This window comes from Chrysemys picta, chromosome 1, assembly GCF_011386835.1.
Source record: "Chrysemys picta bellii isolate R12L10 chromosome 1, ASM1138683v2, whole genome shotgun sequence".
In the NCBI taxonomy this organism is placed as follows: Eukaryota; Metazoa; Chordata; order Testudines; family Emydidae; genus Chrysemys; species Chrysemys picta.
The window spans coordinates 214,083,802-214,109,056 of NC_088791.1; positions in this window are offsets into that span (position 1 = coordinate 214,083,802).

Here is a 25,255-nt window from a genome sequence, read left to right on the forward strand (position 1 = left end):
CTAATCTTCTATGATTCTATTATTCTCCTAAACTGGAACTCTGTAGTTCACCCTACTTTAAACTGGATCACCAGGACATAAGATCCCCTATTCCCACTGTATGGCCATGTTTATAGGGTGATCGGAGCCTTACACCTTGCAGTCCTTCATGAGTGAACCCCCTGAGAGGACAGATTTCATTGTCCTCACCTCTTTCTGGGTGGAACCCCACAGTTCTACCACTCTTAGACTTGATCCTGGAGTGACATCCTTCCTGTTTCTAGCCACGTTAACACGACAGACCCAACTGAAATTGTTACCTGTAACATACTTCTCTCTGGAAGCCTGTGATCAGTGGCAAATTAAAGTGATTCAAAATAGCTCCTTCCAAACAAACATATTGTCCTTTCACCGAAAGTACAGATAAGGCATAAGAAATGGGTTAAGACCACAAAAGGTGTCCTTGCCTGGGTCTTGCCTAAAGCTCATCACCTCTTTCAAGATTTAGGTGAGCCTACCTGCTTCAGACACACCCCACAGAGCCTCTGCCTCAGTATCACAGCCCTGTTGCATTGTCTTTAGGCAAGACCCAGGCCAGAAAACTTTGTGATTTGGTTGTTGAGTTGCTCTTTGATAATCCTACCTGCAAGTCACTAGCTAAATAAGAAACTTCTGGTTTACAGTTTTGTCCAGTTAATTCAGTTTGAAAAAAACCCACATTTTCTGCCTCTTCCCTCCCTAAGAAACCATTGACAATGTTGTTACCATCTTTGAGGAAATATGCACCAAAACTGAACTTAATGTTTAGCCACTCTTCTTTATTTGTTTCTCCTCAATAAGCATGTCTAGATTTTCTTGCTGGGTATCCAACTTTGAACTTTAGGCCCAGATTTTTAAAGCTATTTAGATGTTGCTGAGCTCAGCACCCAAACCCAAGGGCAATAAAGCAGTTACTTTATTCTAAAATGTTCAGTGTATTTATTGCCAATCCCAAGGGGAATGGTTGTAACAGTCTGTAGAAATTTGACAAGTCTTTTTTTTTTATTTTTCATAATTCCAATTGAAGTTGTAATTTGTATTGTTTCGATTTAATAATCCCCATGAGTGGCATTTGTCCCTATCTTGAATACTACAGTTATTTAAATATAGTTATTTATATATGGCATATGGATAGTCCTGGGTTTTGAATCTCTCCCAAAATATTTCTTTGGCTGCCTTTGTATACTGTGGGCTGTTTTTTCTAACCAAATACTAATGAATGTTTGGCTACAGAAGGAGAGTTTCACACAGAGGGCCACAATTGCTGTCTACCATTGTTGTATAACATTAATTCATATATTGATTACCTCTCACTAATAAGCTGTTCTCTCCTTAAGTGGCTGAGTTTCAATACTGAACACATACATATATTTATAACTCTTATGGAAGAGAAGGGTGTTTGTTGCTGACTGGTCTTTTTCATGTTACAAATAGTATTTCAAATCACTTTGCTACTGAGTAGTAATTGACATGACAGGAGTTTTATTCGGGTTTCTAATTTGACTCCCCAGGATGCATCTGTTAAAACCTATCACAACACCAAAATGAAGATACAAAATGGCCAGCCCATCAAAACCATCTTTGCAACCCTGCGGATTGTTAAACCGATTTGAGGCATTTTATGAGTCTGCTTAGGAAAATTAATATCTTATTTTTAAAGTGCAGTATTGTAGGTATATATGAAAGTCTTTTCATTTCTAGAATTGCAGTTCATGTTTAAGCTTTGATTCCAAATACATGGATTTTGACTGTTTCATCTAAACATAAAGAAGGAGAGTTTTACTTAACTACTATGCTATTGTTGTACTTGCAATTTTTCCTTGAGATCCCTTCAAGACTGTATAGTAGCATGGACAATATCTCTCATTCCCTGGGGCAGTATTGGCAAGGACTTACATTGTGGCTATCTGCATGAAACCTGCACTATGAATAGCATTTGTCATTTGTCATGTATTAGAAGAAATTGTCTGTTCCTGATGACAGCTGATCTTATGTACAGACAATATTTGTCAGTGCACAGACTGATTCTTTTTCATTACAATAGCATTTGCCACAGTCAACCCATAATACCTTTTATATTCTCGGAGGAGAGCCAGGTCTGTAGATAATTGGATATCCAACTGTTGGCTTTCTATTATCACTTTGTTCAAAAGGCACATGTTTACCTGGTACTTCATATAGGCTGCAATAAGTGGTTGATCTTCTGATTATCCTCTGTTGCTTATTTAATGTAGATTTGTTTGCCTTCCCTCCTCCCCCGTCTGTGTTCCCCCCGTCCCTGAACCAATTTGATTTAAAAAGAAAGCTCAGAAATAAGAAAAAGATATTTCAGTGTGTTAATATTGTTCCCTTCCTCTTGCTCGTGGCAGTTTAGTGTATATCTCACACTATACTATGTAACATGCAAAGAAAGGAATAAAAACATTTTCAAATATCTGAAAGCTTTTGTGTAATGGGTGGTTGGTTTTTTTGTTTTTGCAGAAGGGGGTAATGAACTGGTAGACTTTTTTCTAAAACAAGCATCTGTAACGCTTGCTGGCTTTAACAGCACAATTTTTCCATAATATTTAATGACGGAAGTTCTGCATATATTTACATAATGTGTCTTTTTTGGCAAGAGAACAACTGAGGGCATATATGACAATACCTCACGATTTTCTCTCTTTCCTGTCAATTATACTTGAGTCATCCCAGTCGTTTAATCTTTAGGTCAATAAAATGAATCTCAAAGCAAAAGCCTAGCATGTGTTGAGGAATTAACTCAGTAGGATGCCTTGGAAAAGTGAATATTTTCCCATTGTCCTTTTCTCCTAACATCAATGTTTTTCCAATTTTCTCCTTCTGTTAGGAAGTTCTTATGCACATTTAATGTGGCTTTATTATAAGAATCTTTGCAAGGCCATCAGTACCTATCAACATGCATTTTACTTCTCAGTGTATAATGATAAGGGTGTGGGAATCTCATTTTGTCATGAGACAAAGAATAATGCAATAAAGAGATAGGACCTGATCCAAAGCTGATCGAATTCAGTAGGAGTCTTTCTATTACATTTAATGAGCTTTGGTTCAAGCCCATGGTGGGTAAAATTGCTTGCAGGTATTTGATAAGATGGATACAGTCTCATCATGTAAAATAATAGTAAGTGTCATTCACTGTATATTTTATGGTGGAACTTACTGAACAAAAGTACCTGATTCAAGTTCGCTCAGCTAACATGAGACAGGAATAAAGTTGGATGATACTCAGGAATTTTGGTTTGCTGGGGATTTTGGTATTAATGATTTTTTTTTTGTTCCAATTTGGAACAAAACAAACTTACCAAAATTTCCCAGTGAACCAGAGATCCCCTCAAACTTTTGAGTGTTCCTGAAACAAAATCACTGAATAGTAGCCATGAAACTGACAAGAATGTCAGTTTCACTTAGCTGCTCCATGGCAGGGATCCTACCAGCCAGGGCTCTTAGAGCTGCTAGGTTCCCTGTTCTAGTCAAGGCACTGGGGGCTCCTAGGCTTCACCCAGGACTCCCAGGCCTGCTGCCGTAGAGCAGGGAGCCTAGCAGACCCCAGAGCTAGGGGTGAAAGTAAAATTGAAAACTTACCAGTACCGGCTCTGGCTCCGGCTCCGCCCCCAAAAGGGGTGGGGCTAGGGGGGGTCCAGCCCTTCCATGCTGCCTGGCCCACGCCGCCCGGGGCTCCAATGGCGATTTAAAGGGCCCGGAGCTTCGGCCACTGCTGCCACTACCGCAGCAGTGGCCAGAACCCCTGGCCCTTTTAAATTGCTGGCCCCAGGGTAGCTGCTCCTTTTGCCCCTCTCCCGTTGGCAACCTAGGGCAGGCAAAAGGGGCAGCGATGATAAAGCGGCAGTGCTTTAACGTCGCTGTCCCTTTTGCGCTCCCCCGTCAGCTGCCCCGCCCCTAGGGACCCGGTGTTGTACAATATTTCCTTTTTAAAAATTAAAATAATGAAAATAAAAATTGAATGTATTAGAACTTGCTCCAGTCACCCAGCTCGCAACTGACTTACTGGAGCCCAAACTACAACTTAACTTGTAGGAGTGCTTCCTTCTGTTCGATCCTTGTAATCCACTTTATTTCCCTCACAGAATTCCAACTACCCCATTAAACAATTAATCAGGCTGCTTATATTGACACAAGTGTCTTAATTGTTTAATTTTTTATTCACACTGGCCAAACTCAGAGCTCATTATATTGAGGCCTAATAAGATTACCATAGTTGCACCTACACTGTACTCCCCTCCACTAACAGTTCTGTTTGTACAATCTGCCTGCCACCCTTTTCATTTGCATAATTCCTGACCTATGAAGGTTTTTTTTATATGCCTATGTTTGTACTTTATACATGTTTAGTGATTGTATTTTTTTAAATCTAGTTTTCAGTAACAAGTTCAAATAGTATTTTTTACCGGGGTACACTAAACCAATTAAAAACGTAGTAGTTGTCAACTAATTCAGCTGCAGCCTCTCATACACATGTTTATTTGCATATGCAGTCTTGTGAGCTGACATTGTTTTCCGTATTGCCCTTTGAGGAGGGTAATACTAGACAAAGACTATTTACTCAGCTGCTTTAGCAACCATCAACTAAAATAGATAATTAGTTAAGTATATATCAACCAGCTGAGAGGAGTATGACGATTTTTAAACCAAGGTGAAACCAAGGTCAGGAGTTAGCTCAAGCATGTGATATAAACAGGGCCGGCTCTAGGCACCAGCAAAACAAGCTGGTGCTTGGGGAGGCACATTTTTAGGGGCGGCATGGCCGGCGCCAGAATGCCGCCCCTAAAAATGTGCCCCGGCCGCCCTAGCTCACCTCCGCTGCTGCTGCCGCGGCGCACGAAACAGCTGATTCGCGCGCCGCTACTCGCCCTCCCTCCCAGGCTCTCAAACCTGGGAGGGAGGGGGAGCGGCGGCGCGCGAATCAGCTGGGAGGGAGGGGGAGATCCCGAGCGGCCGTTTCGCGCGCCGCTGCTCCCCCTCCCTTCCAGGCTTGGGAGCCTGGGAGGGTGGGGGAGAAGCAGCGCCCGCGCCGCGGCCACTTGGAGTCTCCCCCTCCCTCCCAGGCTCTCAAACCTGGGAGGGAGGGGGAGATCCCGAGCGGCTGTTTCGCGCTTGGGAGCCTGGAAGGGAGGGGGAGCAGCGGCGCGCGAAACGGCCGCTCGGGATATCCCCCTCCCTCCCAGCTGATTCGCGCGCCGCTGCTCCCCCTCCCTCCCAGACTTGAGAACCTGGGAGGGAGGGGGAGAAGCGGCGCCCGCGCCGCGGCCACTCGGAGTCTCCCCCTCCATCCCTCCCTCCCTCCCAGGCTCTCAAACCTGGGAGGGGGAGACTCCGAGTGGCCGCGGTGCGGGCGCCGCTTCTCCCCCTCCCTCCCTCCCTCCTAGGCTTGAGAGCCTGGGGGGAGGAGGCAGGGCTGGGGATTTGGGGAAGGGGTGGAGTTGAGGTGGGGCCGGGGGTGGGGTAATTAAAGAAGGGGGGGGCAGCCAAAATTGTGTTTGCTTTGGGCGGCAAAAATCCTAGAGCCGGCCCTGGATATAAATCTTGGTATTCACTAAAACGAGAAGCTGAATTATGTAGTCTTGCCCATGGTAATAAAAAAAAAGGCCAAAATTCCGGCTAGGTACTATTTTTATAATTTCAAAGGAAAATTAAGTTCTGAAGTTACAGAAAATCACTAGTGTCCAATTAGGACTGTGCTTAGCCAAAGCTACATTCTGATTGGGGGTTGGGCCTTAGGGAGCAAGAATGGACCAAATGCGAGAGACACTGAAGGGCCTATTATAAAAGTTATTCAGTTTCAAGTTGGGAACCTCAGAATGGCACATCAGAATCCAGTGAACTTCCTAACGACTGTTGGAGGGCGCTGACGATGTTGAGAATGCTGATGATGTATTTCACAAAATACACCAGACTGTTAGTTGAGCTAGAGCGTCTCAATACACTGAACAATATACATTGCCACACACAGTAAAGTCTTAAGGAGTGGGGCTACTGCAGACTGCCTAAGGCATTAGAGTCACTGAGATGAATCCCACACAGGTGCTCTAAGTGTTGATGTACATACTTTCTGGGCACTTGGTGTACTGACAGGTGAGCAGGTGCTCGAAATATTGACTTAATTGTAACTGTTTTAAGTGCTGACCTTAGATGTTCTACAGGAGCAGAGCTCCACCCTCTCAGACAAGCTGAGTATGGCAAAGGTACATGACAAAAATAAGAATCAGCTCCTGGGAAAGCTTGTCAAAACTTCAAGGGATGGACATCTTCATTTAGAGTTCCATAGGAAGCTTCTTGGTACCTCAAGTGCCTTGGAAAGTTAGATATAAGAGTCCAGGTTATTGAGGATTTTTGGTAGGTGGCCATCAAGTCTGAGATACTTGTGTGAAAAGTCCACTGATTCCTGTCATTTTTGGCAGTTGATACTTTTCTGAAAGTCATGAGCAGGAATGTCAATGAATGTAGATTTTCTCATAGCTTTGCATGACATAATTATTAACTATTCAGTATCATAAGTCTCAAGGGGACAATTTTCAAAGTTGAAAATGGGTGTGAGCGTTTGAAAATTGTTCCCTGACTTTGATTATCAGGTCATTAAAGTAATGCTGTGAGACCAGTCTCACCTAATATATTTTTTTCTTTCCTTCTATCTATCTTAGCTAATTATATTCCCCTCCCCCACAATACTACTGGCTGAGCCTCTCACACTCTGCATTTATCCTCACAACATCCTGTGAGGTAGGGAAGTGCTAGTCAGGGGCGAAAGTAACTTACAGGACTTACTGGTACTACTGGAATCCTGAGGGGGGCGCGGCCTCATCCAGAAAAGGCCTGACCTCAACCGGAAGAGGTGGGGCCTCTCAGGATTTAAAGGCCCTGGGGCACCGGCTGTGGCTGGGAGCCCCAGGGCCTTTAAATCAACCCAGGGCTCCCAGCTGCAGAGGTGGCTAGGAGCCCCCGGGGCTCACGGGCAAATTAAAGGGCTCGGGGCTCCGGCTGCTGCGGAGTTCCGGGCCCTTTAAATTCCCACCACAGCTCCAGCTGGGATTTAAAGGGCTCAGGGCGGCTGCGGGGAGCCCCGAGCCCTTTAAATCCTGGCCCCAGTCCGGCCGCCGGAGCTGCGGGCGGGATTTAAAGGGCTCGGAGCTCCCCGCTGGGATCCGAGAGCCCTTTTAATCCCGGCTGCAGAATCCAGTGCAGTCCAGCACGGCTTACTGGCTCTTGCCGGTACGCCGTACCGGACCGTACCGGCTTACTTTCATCTTTGGTGCTAGTATCCCTCTTAGAGATGGGAACTGAAACACAGACTAGTCTAAGGTCACACAGGAAGTCTGTTGTAGAGCAAGGAATTGAACCCCGGTCTCTTGAATTGTCAGTGACCTGACCACCCTTTCCCTCCCTAAAGTTAAGTTTAGTTTATAATTGTTTTCCTTTTTGGAGGATATAGTCAACTCATATAAGCTAAATTAAATGAGTAGTATCAGCCAACTCTCATGTATAATAGCTATTTTCCATTCTCTATCAAGTATTCACTATACAGCCCGTTACCTCCATGAAATGCACTGTATTGGACATGCGTAATTTCAAAATGATAAAAAGACATATATGTATTTTTATTTAGAAAACCCCTATTAGTGTGTATAGCATATTGGTATTTGTAAATGATACATTTCAGCAAAGCATCTTTTTATATACAGGAGCTGACAGGGCTAATTTGTCAGTGGCTGAATCATCGCTCAGCTGAATCAACAATCTCTTAAAAAAATAGTTTCACTAAGGGAATGGTATTAATTTTTTTGTTCTTACTTCCAAAACGTTAAGTTAAATTGTTACAGTATGTAATGTAATGTGATGTGATGTGACAGTTAAGCCTCACAGTTAGAGCTGGGTGTGCACCGTTCACTTACCCTGTCCTTTTTGGGGGCATCTGTCAGTATTTGATGTTGTTCAAGTATCATCTCTGAGAGACAGTAGAGTGCCAAGCGCTGATATGCTGACACTGTGAGGTAAGGTCATTTTCACATGTGCCATCTTCTAAAGGAATAATACCATCTTCTTCTGGGAATAATACCAAAAGCACTGTGGTTCTTCCCTCATGAATAAATGAACCAGTTGAGAAGAGCCATCATCTTCTCATGTCAGTAATATCGCTATGTATAGAACCTCCCCCAGAAGAAAAACATGAGATAAAATACAAGTAGTGAATAAGTGCCCATATTTTCAAAACAGCTCGGCTCCTATTCAGGCATCTCATGCAATGGGCAGAATTTTCAGAGTACTCAGCACCCAGTTGTTCCTATTGAATAAAAATATATTTCACACCCCCCATTCACAACCCTAAGAAATGTAAGTAGAATTGAGTCCCATGTTTTTAAAAGGGTCTCCAAACATGGTGATTCCACACCCTTCCAGAAGTAAATGGAAGTATTTTGGTTCCATACTTATCCACAATCACGTCCTTACAAAAGCTAGTGGTAGAGATGGGAAAACCAATTTGGATAACTTTAAATGTTCACCCCAAATGCAAACTGCATCTTTTTTTGAGAGCTAGAGTTAAACAACTTTAAAAAGAGCTAATTCTCCCCATACTGCGTATGACTCTGTACTTCCAGGTTCTAGGCAGGAATGTAAATGGAAGTGCAAAAATAACGTGGGCTAGCTTTGTGATATGAAGAGCTTTATGCAAGGCAAGAATTGCAGGAATTCTCACAAGGAATCTCACATGAAATTTCTAGCTCATTTTTGTAAATTCAGGAAATTCAGGTAGTTTGAATAAGCGTCCGAACATCTGGGTTCTTATTCTTATTTAATCAATTTTAAGCCTTTTGAAGTTTGCCCACCATTAATTAAAATGTGCTGTATGAAGTCTATATATTAAAACAAATAATGTTGAGAACTTCACTCACACTTACAAAAACCAGGAAAGCTGAAACTTCATGCTTACCCATTAGTAGTAGTATTTGTACTTGTTACAATTGCAATAGCGCCCAAAATGTGCCAAGCACTTTCCAAATCCTGAAGAGGAAAGTCCTTAGTCCTGAAAAATGGGGACACTGGCCAACCCTGAGGTGTTTTCCACCTGAGCAAGGCTCCTAGATTGCGCAAAAGGTTTCTAAAGGGCCCCATGACAGAGAATAGGAGATTCTAGGGAGGAGCTCTAGATTGGAAACTCTTGAGTGGAGACAACCCTACCTCAATCCTTCCCAGCAGGAAACTTCTTCCTTTCTTTGAGCCTTTCCCTGACTACCCTAGAGATAGCTGTCTCTAGGGTAGTCAGGGAAAGGCTAGTTTTATTTGGACTCAGCAGTGTTGTCAAGTTTGGCATATTATTCATATTATACTTTTGCAAGCCTTACTAATGGGTCCTTACTAACAGGCATGTCGTGTTTTCAACAATAGCAGATATTCTGTCCAAAATAAAGCTAGTCACATTAGTGAATATTTTTAATATATAATCATGGCATACACCATAGTAACTAGCTGCTTTTGCACTACTAGGCTGCTTGGGGTAATAATAATGGAATTATTTGCACAATATGATTCAAAATACTGAATGTAGAGTAAAAATTCACATGAAAAATAGAATGTGAAGGGCATGTTCATTGGGCACTTTTTAATCCTTAATATATTGACAATAAAAGTGGTCAGACACCACAATGATGGGTGCCATACAAGAACCTAGACAGATAGTTAATTATTTACTCATTTTGTGTAAGCAGTCAACAAGCTGTAACTTAAGTTAGAATCAACATTAACAAAGAGTGAACTGAGAGCACTTTCAGATTGCTGAAATTGCATAGCAAAAACACATTATCCTGGCAGAATAACAGGACTTTCTGCTCACATAATTCCAGCAGCCTGGGCTAATGGGCTGTATGTAGCAGTAAGCGTTTGTCAACAAGGGAGAGATTTAACTGCAGAATTACTGAACTACCTCACTCAAAGCTCAGTGTCTAAATGTAGCATCAGTGGAAACTCAAAAGTCAAGTTTAAAGTGTTTTGTGAAGGAACAGATAGGTTTTCAGATATCTTCTGAGAGCCTTGGGTGAAATGATGTACTTCCTTTGAGACCCAGAAGGAGACCAAATAAAGTAACAGGCAACAAACAAGATGCTGCCCCTCTTTTGAAATAAAAGAAACCAAAATGGATTTAGCAAATCATGGAGAGATGCCAAGGATTGGCTGTCCTTAAGAGTGAGAGTCAAGGCCAAAGAGTGAGACTTTCCAGGTGGTGTGTCAGCTCATTGCTTAAGACAGGGACTCTCACCTTGATGACATCCAGTAGTGCAGGTTTTTAATCAAACCAGCACTTAATAGTTGGTTTAAAATGTACACTGCTTAATATTGCATATGAAACACTTAAATGTCCTAATTCACGCTAAAGTCTAGAATTCGAATGCAATGCAAACTCAGTGGATTTTATTTTATTTTGGAATTATTTGCTGGTTGGAACAAAAACCTGGATGGTTCGAGATTCCCGAAGACCAGAGTCATTAACCCCTGGTTTAGGCCCACAGTGGACAGAACAAGAGAAATATAAACCTAACAAAAATGAAAACCGTTTTATCGATACAACAATATGTTTATTTTGCATATCAACTTGTCATAGTGATCATCCATTTGAAAAACACATTACAGTACAAATATTGTTTGGTTTATATATTACTGTTCCTATTACATTTACAGCAAGCTAAAATAACCAGATTCCAAAATAAATTAATGCAAAATAAATGTATTAAAATTAAATAATTAAAATAAAACACAAGCAAACAGTACATTAAATGAATGTAAAAATAAATAAAGTAATACATTGAATTTAATTAATTTGATGCTAACAAACCATAGATAAAGGATTCAGATTCCACATTTCTTTTAATGTCTAGTTTGGTTTCACATCTGCTATTTTTATAACTTCTTTTGGTGGCTCAAACTTGAAACATGGCTCAGGATTTGCCAGCTTCACTGGCTAATCGAGGACAGTGTCCCATCTATTCCAAGGTTTGGCCTTTCAAGCAAGAGTGAACACTCTCTCTTCTCCTGCATTTGAGTGGGGCAAAACTAAGACAAACCTGGTAAACCTTGACGGTAATGGGAACTTGAGAAGACACTGTCATCTCTTTCAGCAGGTGAGTAAACGTATTTTAAATCTTTATATATTTACTCAAAATGACTGAGATAAGCTTAGGAATATGTGTGAGAGTGAGATAGCGTGCTAATGAGTGAGTCTCACACCCAATGAGTGAGATTTGACATGTCTGAGGCTTCACCTCTTTTTTTGATCCCCAGAAACAAAAAAACAATAGCAAAAGGAGCATCTGATCATATAAAGTCCTTTCTCTATAGGAGGATGAAGTTAACGCCCACTCAGCTACTACTGAATATAGTATATAATATCACTACCGAGTATCTCTCAGTAGTGATACTATATACCTGAAATTAGGGATAGAACTAATTTACTAGAACAAACCATGGATGGTTCATAGTACTACATTGTTCTGGTAAAATATAAGGAAGAGATACCAAGAAGGAAGTATTACAATTTCAGAAACTTTTCTAGCAGAGCTGATTGCTACTGTGAAAGGTACTCTGAAAGCTACAAAAGCTAAGAGTTTGACTACCTGATAGCATTATTTCTTACCAATGGACTGTGTTCAAGATTTAGGCAAGTGGTATTTTGAGGACTTTTTGCTCTAACAGCTGCTCTGTTTTGAAGAATCTCTTGATAATCGGGTAAGGTTCTATAAATACCAGCTAGGTGTTTTACAGATAGATATATTGGAATTGGAAAAGGTTCAGAAAAGGGCAACAAAAATTATTAGGGGTATGAAATGGCTGCCATAAGAGGAGAGATTAATAAGATTGGGACTTTCCATCTTGGAAAAAAGATGACTAAGGGGGTATATGATAGCGGTCTATAAAATCATGACTGGTGTGGAGAAAGTAAATAAGGAAGTGTTATTTATGCCTTCTCATAACACAAGAACTAGGGGTCACCAAATGAAATTAATAGGTAGCAGGTTTAAAACAAAATGAAGTATTTTTTCACACAACGCACAGTCAACTTCTGGAACTCCTTACCAGAGGATGTTGAGAAGGTCAAGACTATAACAGGGTTAAAAAAAGAACTAGATAAATTCATGGAGGACAGGTCCATCAATGGCTATTAGCCAGGATGGGCAGGGATGGTGTCTGTAGTCTCTGTTTGCCAGAAGCTGGGAATGGGTGACAGGGGATAGATCACTTGATGATTACCTGTTCTGTTCATTCCCTATGGGAAACCTGGCATTGGCCACTGTCAGTAGACAGGATATTCGGTTAGATGGACCTTTGGTCTGAACCAGTATGGCTGTTCTTGTGTTCTTATATAACAACTCTCTATTCCAGCCATGTTCTGCTCTGTACAGGAACAGAGCAAGGAATGCAAAAGTGACATTATGTCACCTTTGTACTCCCTTCTTCCGGAGCTGACTAAGGACCGGCCTGGAATCCTGGGCAAGTTAGAGAAGCCACAGGGTTGCTCTTACTTGCATCATGTTACCTCTGGCATCAAAAAGCCTTTCTGGCAGCTGTGAATAGCCACAGGATAGCCATATTCCCAATGCTGGAGCCTCTGAAAGGGATGGTTTAGAGCATCATTATCACCCAGAGATTCTTTTTATCCTGAGGAAATTCCAAGGTGATCAGAGGTGTCAGTTTTATGACCCTTTTTGTGCCACAGCAGTGCAAAGGGGATAAAGTGTATCATGTAAAGTGCAAAGTGCAAAGTAAGAATCATGCCCTGGGTAAGTGCCCCAAAGACACACACACAATCCAATACTGATGCATGCAGGGTCTGAATGAGATCTCCCCTGACATCTAGTGATGCATTAGGAAAAAGGCATGAGGAGCAGACTATATTTGCATAGACATGCCTATTCTGCCTAGGTGCAGACAGGACTTCTTTGTCAGAGTGATCAGTTTTGGCTGGTTTGGGGTTACAATTCACAAGCACACAAATATTTGGAATCTACAAATTGACTCTCCCTCATTTTAACATCTAGATTGTAGGTGTCTTTCCAGTTCATTGCTCTTTCAGTTAAAACATTTTTCAGAAATCAATTTGGTTTGATTTAGTGAAAGCCGTTAGCATAAATGGGCCAAATAAGCTTCTTTCTCACAGAATGCATCACTGCCTCTTGATTTAGCCTGTGTCATTTGATCTGTTGTAATGGACATGTGCAGTGTTTTGCTTCTATTTTCTTCTATTTTTGTTTGTTCATTTTTTCTCTGTTGTCTGCTTTCCATGGAATGTGGCATTTTCTTTGTTACGCACTGGTGGTTATTTGGGTTAGAGAATATTTTTCATTACTTTGCTGATGGGAGATCCATCTAATTTCAGAGTGTTCTCAGTTTCAAAGTTAGCTGTTTGGTCACGTATGTGGCTGCAGAGCGTGGTTTTGATATTGATCTGTTAAGCTTCTATAAATACCATAGGTCCAGCTCCTTTGTCTGCTTCTTTCATTCTGCATTCTGTTAGGAATTGCGGTTTTAGTGATTCTTGCACCTACCTGGATTATGTTCGCATTATTTCCTATTTTTTGGCTGTGGTGCGATAGAACCCACTTTGCATGAAGAGCAAAGCCAGCACATTTTACAACTCTTTACCAATAAGCCTAAAATGCTAGTCCCATCTTCCCCTCTAGCCAATGGACACAAAGCATAGTCTGGGGTTGTGGGGAGAGGGCAGAGATGGCTTTTAACCACCTCTGTACACACTAGCTGGGCACAGAGTTAATCCCTCATTATACATTAGAGTAGCATGACAGCTGCCTTTGCTGACGGCCCCCAGGGATATTAAGACAGCCAAGGCTGGTCACAGGCACTGGGAAGCCCGGCTGTACCCATTTCCCTAACCATGCTTCCCACGTGCCAGGGAGCACAGAAACTACTGTGCAGCTTTGTGCCACTTGAGGATCCCCTTGTACAGAGAAGATCCTCATAGGGCCGGATATATTGAGTTTAGCGCTGCTTTGCATTGGTGGAAGAGTGTAAATTGGCTGGAGGACTGCCTAGGTTTGGGGCCTTTATATTTAGTTTACAGTTGCATTAGCAATAATTAAAGCATTGTGCCTGATGCGTGTTAAAGCGAGAGAGATCCCTGGGGGTGTTCTTCTGCCTGGGATGGTGTTGGAAGCACCCTGTTGGTAATACAGGAATGGGTCAGCAATACTGTAGGGATGAAAGAGGAAGAGAGACTCAGGAAAAGCTACACAGCAGCAGAGAACAAGCAGCTACTATTTTTTAGCTTTCTTATATAGAACCCATATATTAATATTTATATACACACACACTCCAGTACAGAGCTGGCAAAAGTTCGACTAGAGAGAGCAACAGCAAAACGATACAGTGAATGAGTGAGAAGGAAGATAGAAAAGGCACAGAGAGAAAAAGTGAATATGGTTTACACCAAAGTTCTCTGACCCTCCTCAAGTTAAAGGTAAAAACTCGGATTGTTCAGAGTGACACTTTTTGTTTGTTAAAAGTACATAGTAAAAAAGGGAAAACTTGATTTAAGAATTTTTTTTAATAATCAAAGAACTTTAGATAAGACAATGTTAAGAAAATTGTGTCCAGTAATGATGAAAAGGTACAGTATCTGCAGTTACTTCAGTCCACGACAGTTATTCAGCCAGATGACCTCCAACCTAAATCTGTCAGTATACAGTGTGTCACACTACCTGGCCTGTTTCTTGATCTCTTAACCACAAACACACCAGGTTGTTACCCTTTCACCATGTGTGTATTTATTCTTCACTTACATAGTACAACAGAACATGTTACAAGTTTACAGCAGAGGGAGACTTCTATGAAACCTTATTTCCTCATCCCAGGGTTACCCTCTGAGCTTCCCCTTGGCTTCCTGTTCCTATCACTTATATCCTCCAAATTACTGAGCCAACTGCCTCAACAGCCCAACAATGGCCACCCAGGTGTCAGTAATCCCCAACACAATGAAGCCTGCACTCTTCCCAGGGCTACCGCAACCTCAGTGACCAGGGTGCTACTAATAGTGCCCTGTCACAGATGTATTAACAGCAGTGTCATATCTAAGACATGGGAGGTAATATCCTTCTCTACTCAGCACTGGTGAGGCCTCAACTAGAGTCCTGTGTCCAATTTTGGGCACCGCGCTTTAGGAAAGATGTGGACAAATTGGAGAGAGTCCAGAGGAGAGCAACAAGAATGATGAAAGGTTTAGAAAACCTGACCTGTGAGGAAAGGCTAAAAAAACAGGGCATGTTTAATCTTGAAAAAAGAAGACTGAGGGAGGAATCTGATAAGTCTTCAAATATGTTAAAATAAAGACGATAGGTTAGATATGAAGAAAAATTTTCTAACTATATGAATAGTTAAACACTGAAATAGGCTTCTGAGAATGTTGTGGAATCCCCATCATTTGAGGTTTTTAAAAAGAGGTGAGATAAACGTCTGGCAGGAATAGACTCACTATACTTTATCTGCCTGAGCGTGAGAAGCTGGACTAGATTTCTTGAGGTCCTTTCCAGCCCTACATTTTTATGATTTTATTATTCTATATTTAGGGGAACAGCATCAAAGTTAACAGGTACTCTGACCCCCCTCTCCTCTTTAAAATACGAAGTAATAGCTCTTCTAATCTTCAACACTCATAAAATGACAATTTTCTATGCTGGGTTACTTAGGGTATAACTTACACTGCAGTTAAAAACCCACAGGTGGCCCAGTAGCATAGCTAGAGGGGTGCAGGGGAAGCAGCTGCTTTCCCTCACCCCTTTTCCCAAAAGCGGCGCCTGCCGGGCCAGCGCCGGGGGCAGCACTGCCAGAGGAGCCATGGGGGGGGGAGGTGCGGCTGGAGGAGTGAGGGGGACGGCTCCTTGGCCATCGCGCCCCATGCGGCCCCAACATCGCCGCAGGCACAGGCACCTCCTGCGGCGGCTCAGGGCTTGGCGGCCAAGCGCTCCCCGCCTGGAGCCGGGGCTGGGATCCACCCACGGCGCAGGGCCGGGATCGGCCGGAGACAGGCGGCGGCGCAGGACAGAACGTGAGCGGCGGGGGTCCAGTGCCTTGCACTGGGGGGTCCCCTCCGGGTGAGGGGCTCCCCGGGGCCGGGCCCGCAGGGCAGGGGCGCAGGCCGCACTGTCTGGACGGGGGGCCCTGGCACGGCACAGGAGCCTGGAGCCCCAGGCAGGGGGGACGGGACCCCGCAGGTGGGGCCAGGCGGCGCAGCCTGGCAGAGGACACCTGCAGAGCGGGTTGGGCAGGAGAGACTCTCCTGGGACCACGGGGGCACGTGGGTATCCACACCCCCGGGAAGCCCGCAGGAGTCTGAGCCAGGCCCCGGGGTTAATCTGGGGGGGAAATGGGAGGAGCCAAGGGGGGGCATGGTCAGAGGAGGAGCCAAGGGGGAGTGCCTTTTTTCTGTTTGCTCCCCCTACACTTAGACCCTGGCTACGCCACTGAGCTGGCCTGTGCCAGCTGACTTGTACTCACAGGGCTCAGGCTAAGTGGCTGTTTAATTGCAGTGTAGATATTCAGGCTTGGGCTGCAGCTCGAGCTCTAGGGCCCTCCCACCATTCTGGGACTTAGATGCTGGGCTCCAGCCTGAGCCAAACGTCTACACGGCAATTAAACAGCCCCTTAGCCGAAGCCCTGTGAGCCCAAGTCAGCTGGCACGGGTTTTAATTGCAGAGTAGACATATCCTTAGAAACAATAAACCCATGGTCTGAGTTTCTTTATGACTGTAGGGGCTCCTCTGTGCATTCACACAGTCCCTCCATCCTGCAGATCAGCCCCTTTCTCCTGGCCAGGTAGTAGGGTGACCAGATGTCCTGATTGTATAGGGACGGTCCTGATTTTTGGGTCTTTTTCTTATATAGGCTCCTATTACCCCCCTCCCCTCGCCACCCTCTGTCCTGATTTTTCACATTTGCTGTCCGTCACCCTACCAGGTAGAGTGTTACGATTTAGAACAATCCTGCTCTGTTGCTCATCAGTAATTTGAAGGAGGCGTTAGTGTTGCACGTTCTGGTATTTATAGATGGTGAGTTTGAAGAAGATTGTTATATGTTTAAGATTCTGTAAAAAGTCCTGTACTGCAAGATTTATCTGTGCAGGTTCAATTTAAAGTGTACCAATCCTAATCTTATTCTAATCAGAGTACAAACAATTGTCTTAGATAATACCTGGCCCAAAGCCCATTGAAGTCAGTGGAAAGACTCACATCAGGAAAGTTTTGCCAAAAATTTTTGTTTTGGTAAAGACTGATCATGATGATACAATTTGTTGTAGATGTAAGCAGGGGTGGAATGAGCTCTCCCCTGACATCTAGTGATGATCTGGGGGGAAAGACTTCATGAAGCAGATTGTATTTGCATAAACCCACTCTGCCTAGGTGCATAGCAGAGGGAACTACTCTGCCAAAATAATCAATTTTGGCTGGTGCTGGTTTACAAATCACTCTAGTATTTGAATGCCGGGGTAAAGGAATGTTACTATCCTGATTGTACTTAGCCTGCCCTGATTTAAGGGGTCATCCTCAACTGAACCTAGCCGCTGAGCCCTAGATGTGGTGTGGGACAGCGTTGCAGGGAAAGAAACTGCCCAGCCTGCAGCGAGGTTCGCCACTCCCTGCTGAAATTTCCCTGAGAGCTGGGTTAAGTGGTGGAACCTCAACATGTGACATCAGAGTGAACAGCGGTGGCCAGTGGCATCAGTTTAAATGATGGCGGCAGAGCGAATGGTGGCAACTGTGAGTCAGTTGCAGAGGTGGCAGCAAGAGCAGAGGCATTGCTCAGCGCCTGCCCCCCATCCTCCAAGTGGGAGATGAACTCATGTGCCTCTGAACTCTGGGCTGTCGCTGACAAAGGATGACAACTGTGAGTGAGGTGCAGTGGAGGGGAGAGGACAATGACAGGTTAAAGGAACATTTCACACTGCAAGGAGAGAGACTGTGGCAAAGGACACTGCCCAACGTACTCCAGGATGGGTGTTTGCTCATGGTCACATGCTTTCGAATTGTGCTTGAGGTGTTTTCTGAAATAAATGCCGGGTTCCTTTCCCCTTTTTATTAAAACTTTTCTTTTGTTACACAAAGGCTCAGTGAGTAGAGAAGTATTGCCTTTTAGAAGTGACCATGGGTAGTGTGACTTTTCCCAGATTATTGGGGGGGTGGGGAGCTTGAGCCGGATCTGTTTTGTATCATTAAGAGGAACCCCTAGATTTTGAACCCAGCCCTTGTTGCTGCTGACTCCACCTGGCAGAAGGATTACATAAATATCTCCATTTCGCTCCACTCTAATACCTTCAGTCCTAATGTTTTTTAGAGTGAATAGCTCCTAAAATTGCCAACATATTTCTTCATTAAGTAAATATTTTATGTAACTATTTTTAAGCAAATATGTTTTAAGTTATTATTAAATAAGCCCTATTGGAAGTAGTCCAAACACATAGTTTAGTTCAAATGCTATATTAATCTAAATGGCTAAGTAAATGAATCTCCAAAGTGCTTTTGCAACAGCAGCAGCATTTGTTTTGTTTTGTTTTAAATGACCTGTTCTATTTCTCTAATGAATTCAGTCTGTATTCCCTTTCACTAGTGACAACCTGTTGAATTCATTTGCAAATGCCAGAAGCTCTTGTGGTCTCCTCTACAAAGGTGCCTGCTGCTACTGCTCATTTTATAATATGCAGGTAAAAAAATCCATTGCTAAATCTGCATAAATCAAAGAGGCTGCAAAGTTAACTGGAACAAAATGTCATAATCTAGGCAGAAAACAAACATTTGAATTACTGCGCCAGATCCTCTGTGTGTGGAAATCAGTGTAACTCCATTGAACTCAAAAGGTCTGTTTATTTATATCAGCTGAAGATCTCTTTCTTTCTTCTTTCTTCATTTTCTCCATCCCCTCTGCTGTGCCAGTGATGGCCAGCCTTGACAAACCACTTGTCTGCTTGTTCTTTGACCATCTTAATGCTTTCTTTCATTCAGACAATTATAGCTCAGCGGTTTGAGTATTGGTCTGCTAAATCTAGGGTTGTGAGCTCAATCCTTGAGGGGGCCACTTGGGGATCTGGGGCAAAATCAGTACTTGGTCCTGCTAGTGAAGGCAGGGGGCTGGACTTGATGACCTTTCAAGGTCCCTTCCAGTTCTAGGAGATGGGATATCTCCATTAATTATTATTATTATTATCTGAAGTCATTTGGGAAGCATTAGATAGACACTGACAAAGATTAGAACAAAGAGCCACAAATCAGTAGTTAGATTCTTCAGCCATATCATGGTTCTGGTCCTAATCTTTAAGTCCCTCATTAGGCTAGTGGCTTGCTCTCTCTGGATCAGCATCTCCTTCTGCACTGTGCCATAGAACTAGAGCCCAGCATCAGAAAAATTGGAAGCTGGACTGAGGTAGTGCTTTCTGAGTTAAGCATCCTATGCTGGGGAAGTCCAGACCAATGGAGAGCAGAATGAGCTTGAGTCTTGCCAGGTATAGGTGCTGTTGCAAAACTACTTCTTCATTATGGGATTCTCCAAATCACAGAGTGAAAGAAGAGCCTTTAACAGCTTTCTGGAATGAAGTAATCCATAGCTCAAAAAAAAAAAAGGGAAGGGTGGAAGATCTGTGTCCTACTCACTGTGATTCTTAATCATCTAATAGCATCACAGAATATAGATTCTAAAGTCAGACGGGACCATTGTGATAATCTAGTCCAGGGATCAGCAATCTTTGGCACGCGGCTCGCCAGGGAAAGCCCTGGTGGGCTGGGCCAGTTTGTTTACCCGCCGTGTCCGCAGGTTCGGCCGATCGTGGCTCCCACTGGCCGCGGTTCGCAGCTCCAGGCCAATGGGGGCTGCGGGAAACAGCGTGGGCTGAGGGATGTGCTGGCTGCCGCTTCCCGCAGCCCCCATTGGCCTGGAGCGGTGAATCGCGGCCAGTGGGAGCCATGATCGGCCGAACCTGCAGATGCAGCAGGTAAACAAACCGTCCCAGTCCGCCAGGGTGCTTACCCTGGCGAGCCGTGTGCCAAAGGTTGCCGATCCCTGCTCTAGTCTGACCTCCTGAATATCACAGGCCATAGAACTTCCCCAAAATAATTTCTAGAGTAGATCTTTTAGAAAAGAACACCCAATCTTGATTTTAAAATTGTCAGTGATGGAAAGTCCACCACGACCCTTGGTAACTTGTTCCAATGGTTAATTACTCTGACCATTAAAAATCTGTGCCTTATTTCCAGTCTGAATTTGTCTAGCTTCAGCTTCCAGACATTGGATAGTGTTATACCTTTCTCTGCTAGATTGAGGAGTCCATTATTAAATATTTGTTCCCCATGGAGGTACTTATGTACTGTAATCTAGTCACTCCTTAACCTTCTCTTTGTTAAGCTAAATAGATTGACCTTCTTGCATCTATCACTATAAGGCATGTTCTTTAATCATTCTCGTGGCTCTTCTCTGAACCCTCACCAATTTATCAACATCCTTCTTGAATTATGGACACCAGATCTGGACACAGTATTCCAGCACTGGTCGCACCAGTGCCAAATATAGAGATAAAATAACTTCCGTACTGTTACTCAAGATTCCCCGTTTATGCACCTGAGGATTGCATTAGCTCTTTCAGCCACAGCATCACATTGCGAGCTCATGTTCAGCTGATTATCCACCAGAACCCCCAACTCTTTCTCAGAGTCACTGCTTCCCAGCATAGAGTCCCCCATCCTGTAAGTATGGCCTACATTCTTCTAGTTTTTTAACCAAAATATCATGTGTTAACAAATCAAACACCTTGCAGAAGTCCAAGTATATTATTATATCAATACTATTACCTCTATCAAACAAACTTGTAATCTCATTAAAGAAAGATATCAAGTCAGTTTGACATGATCTATTTTCCATAAACCCAAGCTGATTTGCATCAATTGCATTACCCTCCTTTAGTTCTTTATTAATCAAGTCTTGTGTCAGCTGGTCCATTATCTTGCCCAGGATTGATGTCAGGCTGACAGGCCTATAATTACCCAGGTCATCTGGTTTACCCTTTTTAAAAATTGGCACAACTTTTTCTTTCTTCCAGTCTTCTGGAACTTACCCAGTGTTCCAAGACTTATTGAAAATCAACATCAATGGTCCAATTTGCTCGTCAGCCAGATCTTTTAAAACTCTAGGATGCTAGCTATCTGGACTGGCTGATTTTAAAAAAGGCTATCTTTAGTAGTTTCTGTTTAGCATCCTTCAGTGGAATGGAAAGAGTGATGAGGCAATGTAATCTGTTTTTCCCCAAACACAGAACATAAATATTTATTAAACAGTTCTGCCTTTTTTGATTTATTATTGATCATTCTACCACTTCCATTTAATAATGGACCAATACAATAGTCAGGATTCTTTAGTCTTGCATCTGAAGAAGTGAGGTTTTTACCCATGACAGCTTATGCTCCCAATACTTCTGTTAGTCTCAAAGGTGCCACAGGACCCTCTGTTGCTTTTTACAGATTCCGTCTAACACGGCTACCCCTCTGATACAAGGATTCTTTTTGTTGCCAATATATTTTAAACTCTCTATATTGTCCTTAAGTCACTGGCCATAGATTTTTCTTCATGTCCCTTGGCTTTCTGTATCAATTTTCTACAATTCCTAGTTCCTGATTTATATTCATTACTATCAATTTTTCCTTTCTTACACTTGTTATATATTTTATATTTTTACAGCTGTCTTCACTTACTCTCTAAATCAGGTCATTTTTTTAAAATCAGCACAGAGTTCTTCCTTAATTGTGGGATTGTGGCTTTTGGCTCATCCAGTACGATGTTCTTTAAATGATTCCCAATTATTCACATTTTTATGATTAAATTCTTTCTCCCTGCTGATTAGTCTCATAATTGTTTCAGCTTTGTGAAATTAGCCTTATTAAAGCATCGGATATATATATTACTGGTCTGGATGTTATTCTGCTTGCATATTATAAATATGATCAAGTCATTCTCACTTGTACCTAAGCTACCATTAACTTTCAGTTCTGTGATGAGTTCTTGATCTGTTAGGGCAAGGTCTAATATAGAATTCCTCCATGGCGGCTGGAACACTTTTGAGTTAGGAAATTGTCATCTATTATGTTTAGAAATTCCAAGAATGTTTATGTACTGGCAGCATGAGACCTCCAGCATATGTCACTCAAATTGAAGTCCCCTATGATCAGACGGCTTTTTTTCTACACATTGAAGAAAAATGCATAAAGAAGCTGTCATCTTGTTCTCTAATGTGATGTGGTGGTCTGTAGCAGATACCAATTACTATCCCATTCAAGAACATTTTATTCTGAGTTATCAGTGACTCGGAAACAGGCAATGCCATTTTTGACAGAGTGCCACTCCCCCCTCCTCTTTTGCCCCCTCAGTCCTTCCTAAATATGTTAAAATCAATGTTTATTTTAAACTTCCAGTTGTGCAAATCATCCTATCAGGTTTCAGTAATACCAATTTATGATCACAAATGAGCAATTCCAATTTTCTCTTGTTGTTTACCCAGGCTCTTTGCTTTCGTGTATAGGCAATTAAAGAATTTCTTCTTTTTGTGTCCTTTGGTTCCTTGATTAATTTTGTTTTCAAGATCTTAATTTTGTGCTGATTGTTCATAGCTTCCCTCTTTTTACCCTTCCCTTTGGCTATTAGTTCAACCACCCCCTGACTACTCTAGCCAGTTTGTGTCTGAGGAGATTGGTCTCCCTTCTACTAAAGTTCTAAAGTAATTGGGCCCGATTCTCTCCCTTTGTTCCTGTCACCCTGTGCAGCTCAGGTAGTGCAAAATGGCAGAATCTGGCCTTAGCCAGCCAGGTGAGAATTCCAGAAAATGGACACTGAACTGGCATAAAGCAAACTAACCAGCTTCTACGCCAAGTGCCTCCTGACCTGGTGTAACAGGCATGTCTAATGTACTCTGCTAATTTTCAACTTGTATAGTGGTCCTTTGGGGAACATATCCAGCTAGCATAATTCAGAGCAGCCTCTAAGCTACTCCTTCTTATGCTGGGACTGGAATTAGGATAATTTGAGAATCAGGGCACTGTAACAAGGTCCATGAGTGCCTCACCTCCAGCACCAAGTGAATCTTGGCACAAAAGAGAATCTTGGTCATGAATGACAATGAATCAGAGCAATTGGTGACACATGGAAAGCTCTTTGTTCTAAGCTACTTATAGTATCCCAGCCATTTGATCACAGTCATCACAGAAAGAAAAAATAGGAGTTAATACACAAAATAATTATCAGTTCAAATTTGAGTACATGCACGGTTTAAGGTCATTTAAATGCTGAATAGAATGTCTTGGAATTTCACAGACTCTTCATTGTCAAGGGGCTAAACTAAAATGTGGTTCAGTTGTTCCTATAGCAGGGGTGGCCAACCTGTGGCTCCGGAGCCACATGTGGCTCTTCAGAAGTTAATATGCAGCTCCTTATATAGGCACCAATTCCTGGGCTGGAGCTACAGGCGCCAACTTTCCAATGTGCTGGAGGGTGGGGGGGTGCTCACTGCTCAACCCCTGGCTCTGCCATGGGCCCTGCCCCCACTCCACCCTTTCCTGCCCCCTCCCCTGAGCCTGACGTGCCCTCACTCCTTCCCCCTCCCCTCCCAGAGCCTCCTGCATCCCACAAAACAGCTGCTCGGGAGGTGCTGGGAGTGGGGGGGGCTGACGAGGGGCTGGTGATGTATTACTGTGGCTCTTTGGCAATGTACATTGGTAAATTCTGGCTCCTTCTCAGGCTCAGGTTGGCCACCCCTGTCCTATAGAGACAAAGAAAGCAATCATTTTTTTTGCCAGTGTGACTGGGGCCAATATACCTGCAGTTTTAGACTTGAAGAGAGATTGCTTAACCAAAGACATGAACAGTTCTTTATATTTCCTTCTGATGAGCCTGTGCTTATTACAGTTTTCATTCTACTGTACCAAAGAATGTTGAACTCCTCAGGGTTTTTGGATGGTCAATCCAATTGTCTCTTACCCAAGAATAGATGTAAGCTAGTCTCATGAAATAGAATAATCATCATGGACCAATCAATTGGTCCAAATAGGATTATTTCTTGTTCTAGGACTGTCATTTATATTTGGTGAGGAGTGAGAGCCTTCAAGAAATAATAGTTTAAAATAGTTTAAAAACATAAAATTAACAATTTAATGTGACAGTCATACTTCTTTCACTATTTGTTCATCATATTCTCAGTTTTGGTAAAGTAGAAATACTTCCTTCACCTCGCTGTCCTATTGGTCTTTTTCAAAATGATAAAATGACTTTCTACAAGTTAAAAAGATGCTATCAGTTGCATATATTAATACAGACAATTTCCCTCAGGCTTTCATTTGACACACTGTGGATTTAACAAAAAAAAATCAGATTCTCTTCCAAGATAAGTGAGTTATAACAGATTCACATTCCTAGATCTCACGGAAGATGTGAAAGATTATGAGCAGGCTAAAAGAATTTAGAACCCAGGGGACAGCCTTAGGTCACGAAACTTGAAGGGGTTAGATGGAATATCATAGTCTCCAAATTCTTCTTTTCATCATTGAGTGACAGGAGCTTGGCTGACTATTCATCTGCGCCCTCTATTACATTCCCATATAGGTGGGTCATGTATGTATTTTTCATAGCTTCTCAGAAGCTTTGAAGCATAATTTTTGTTTATTGTTCTTTTCTAGAGTGTGTATGTTTTGTCCAGCAGTCACTGCCTACTAGAAGAACAAAGTGCCAATTGCTGAAATGTGTCCCACTGTAACTAGTAACTCTACTGTTCTGGGCTGACCTGCTGTATTTTTCAATGGAACTCTGTTTTCTGCTCCTATATGATTTTTCTCCTCCCAAGTCTGAACAGTCTTCCTCTTAACAATGGGTCAAAATGCATTTAAAAAATAAAGTTGATAAGAAATTCTCTTTGGAGCAACTGGAGGTTTGTAGTTTCACTGTGCACTGGTACATCTCTGGCTGTCCCACTATGTTGCTGATCCTACAAATATGCCTGTGGGTAATCCCACTGAATTCAATGGTTCAAGGAAGGACACTGGCTTGCAATGTCTCTGTCAGAGCTGGTATATAGCGATGCCCTTACACACTCCTAATATACACCACCTGCCATGTGAGCTGGGAGCAGTGGTGTATAGTAAGGCAGTAGGCATAGGGTCATGCCAGCTACGTGACCCAAAGATTCCTTCAC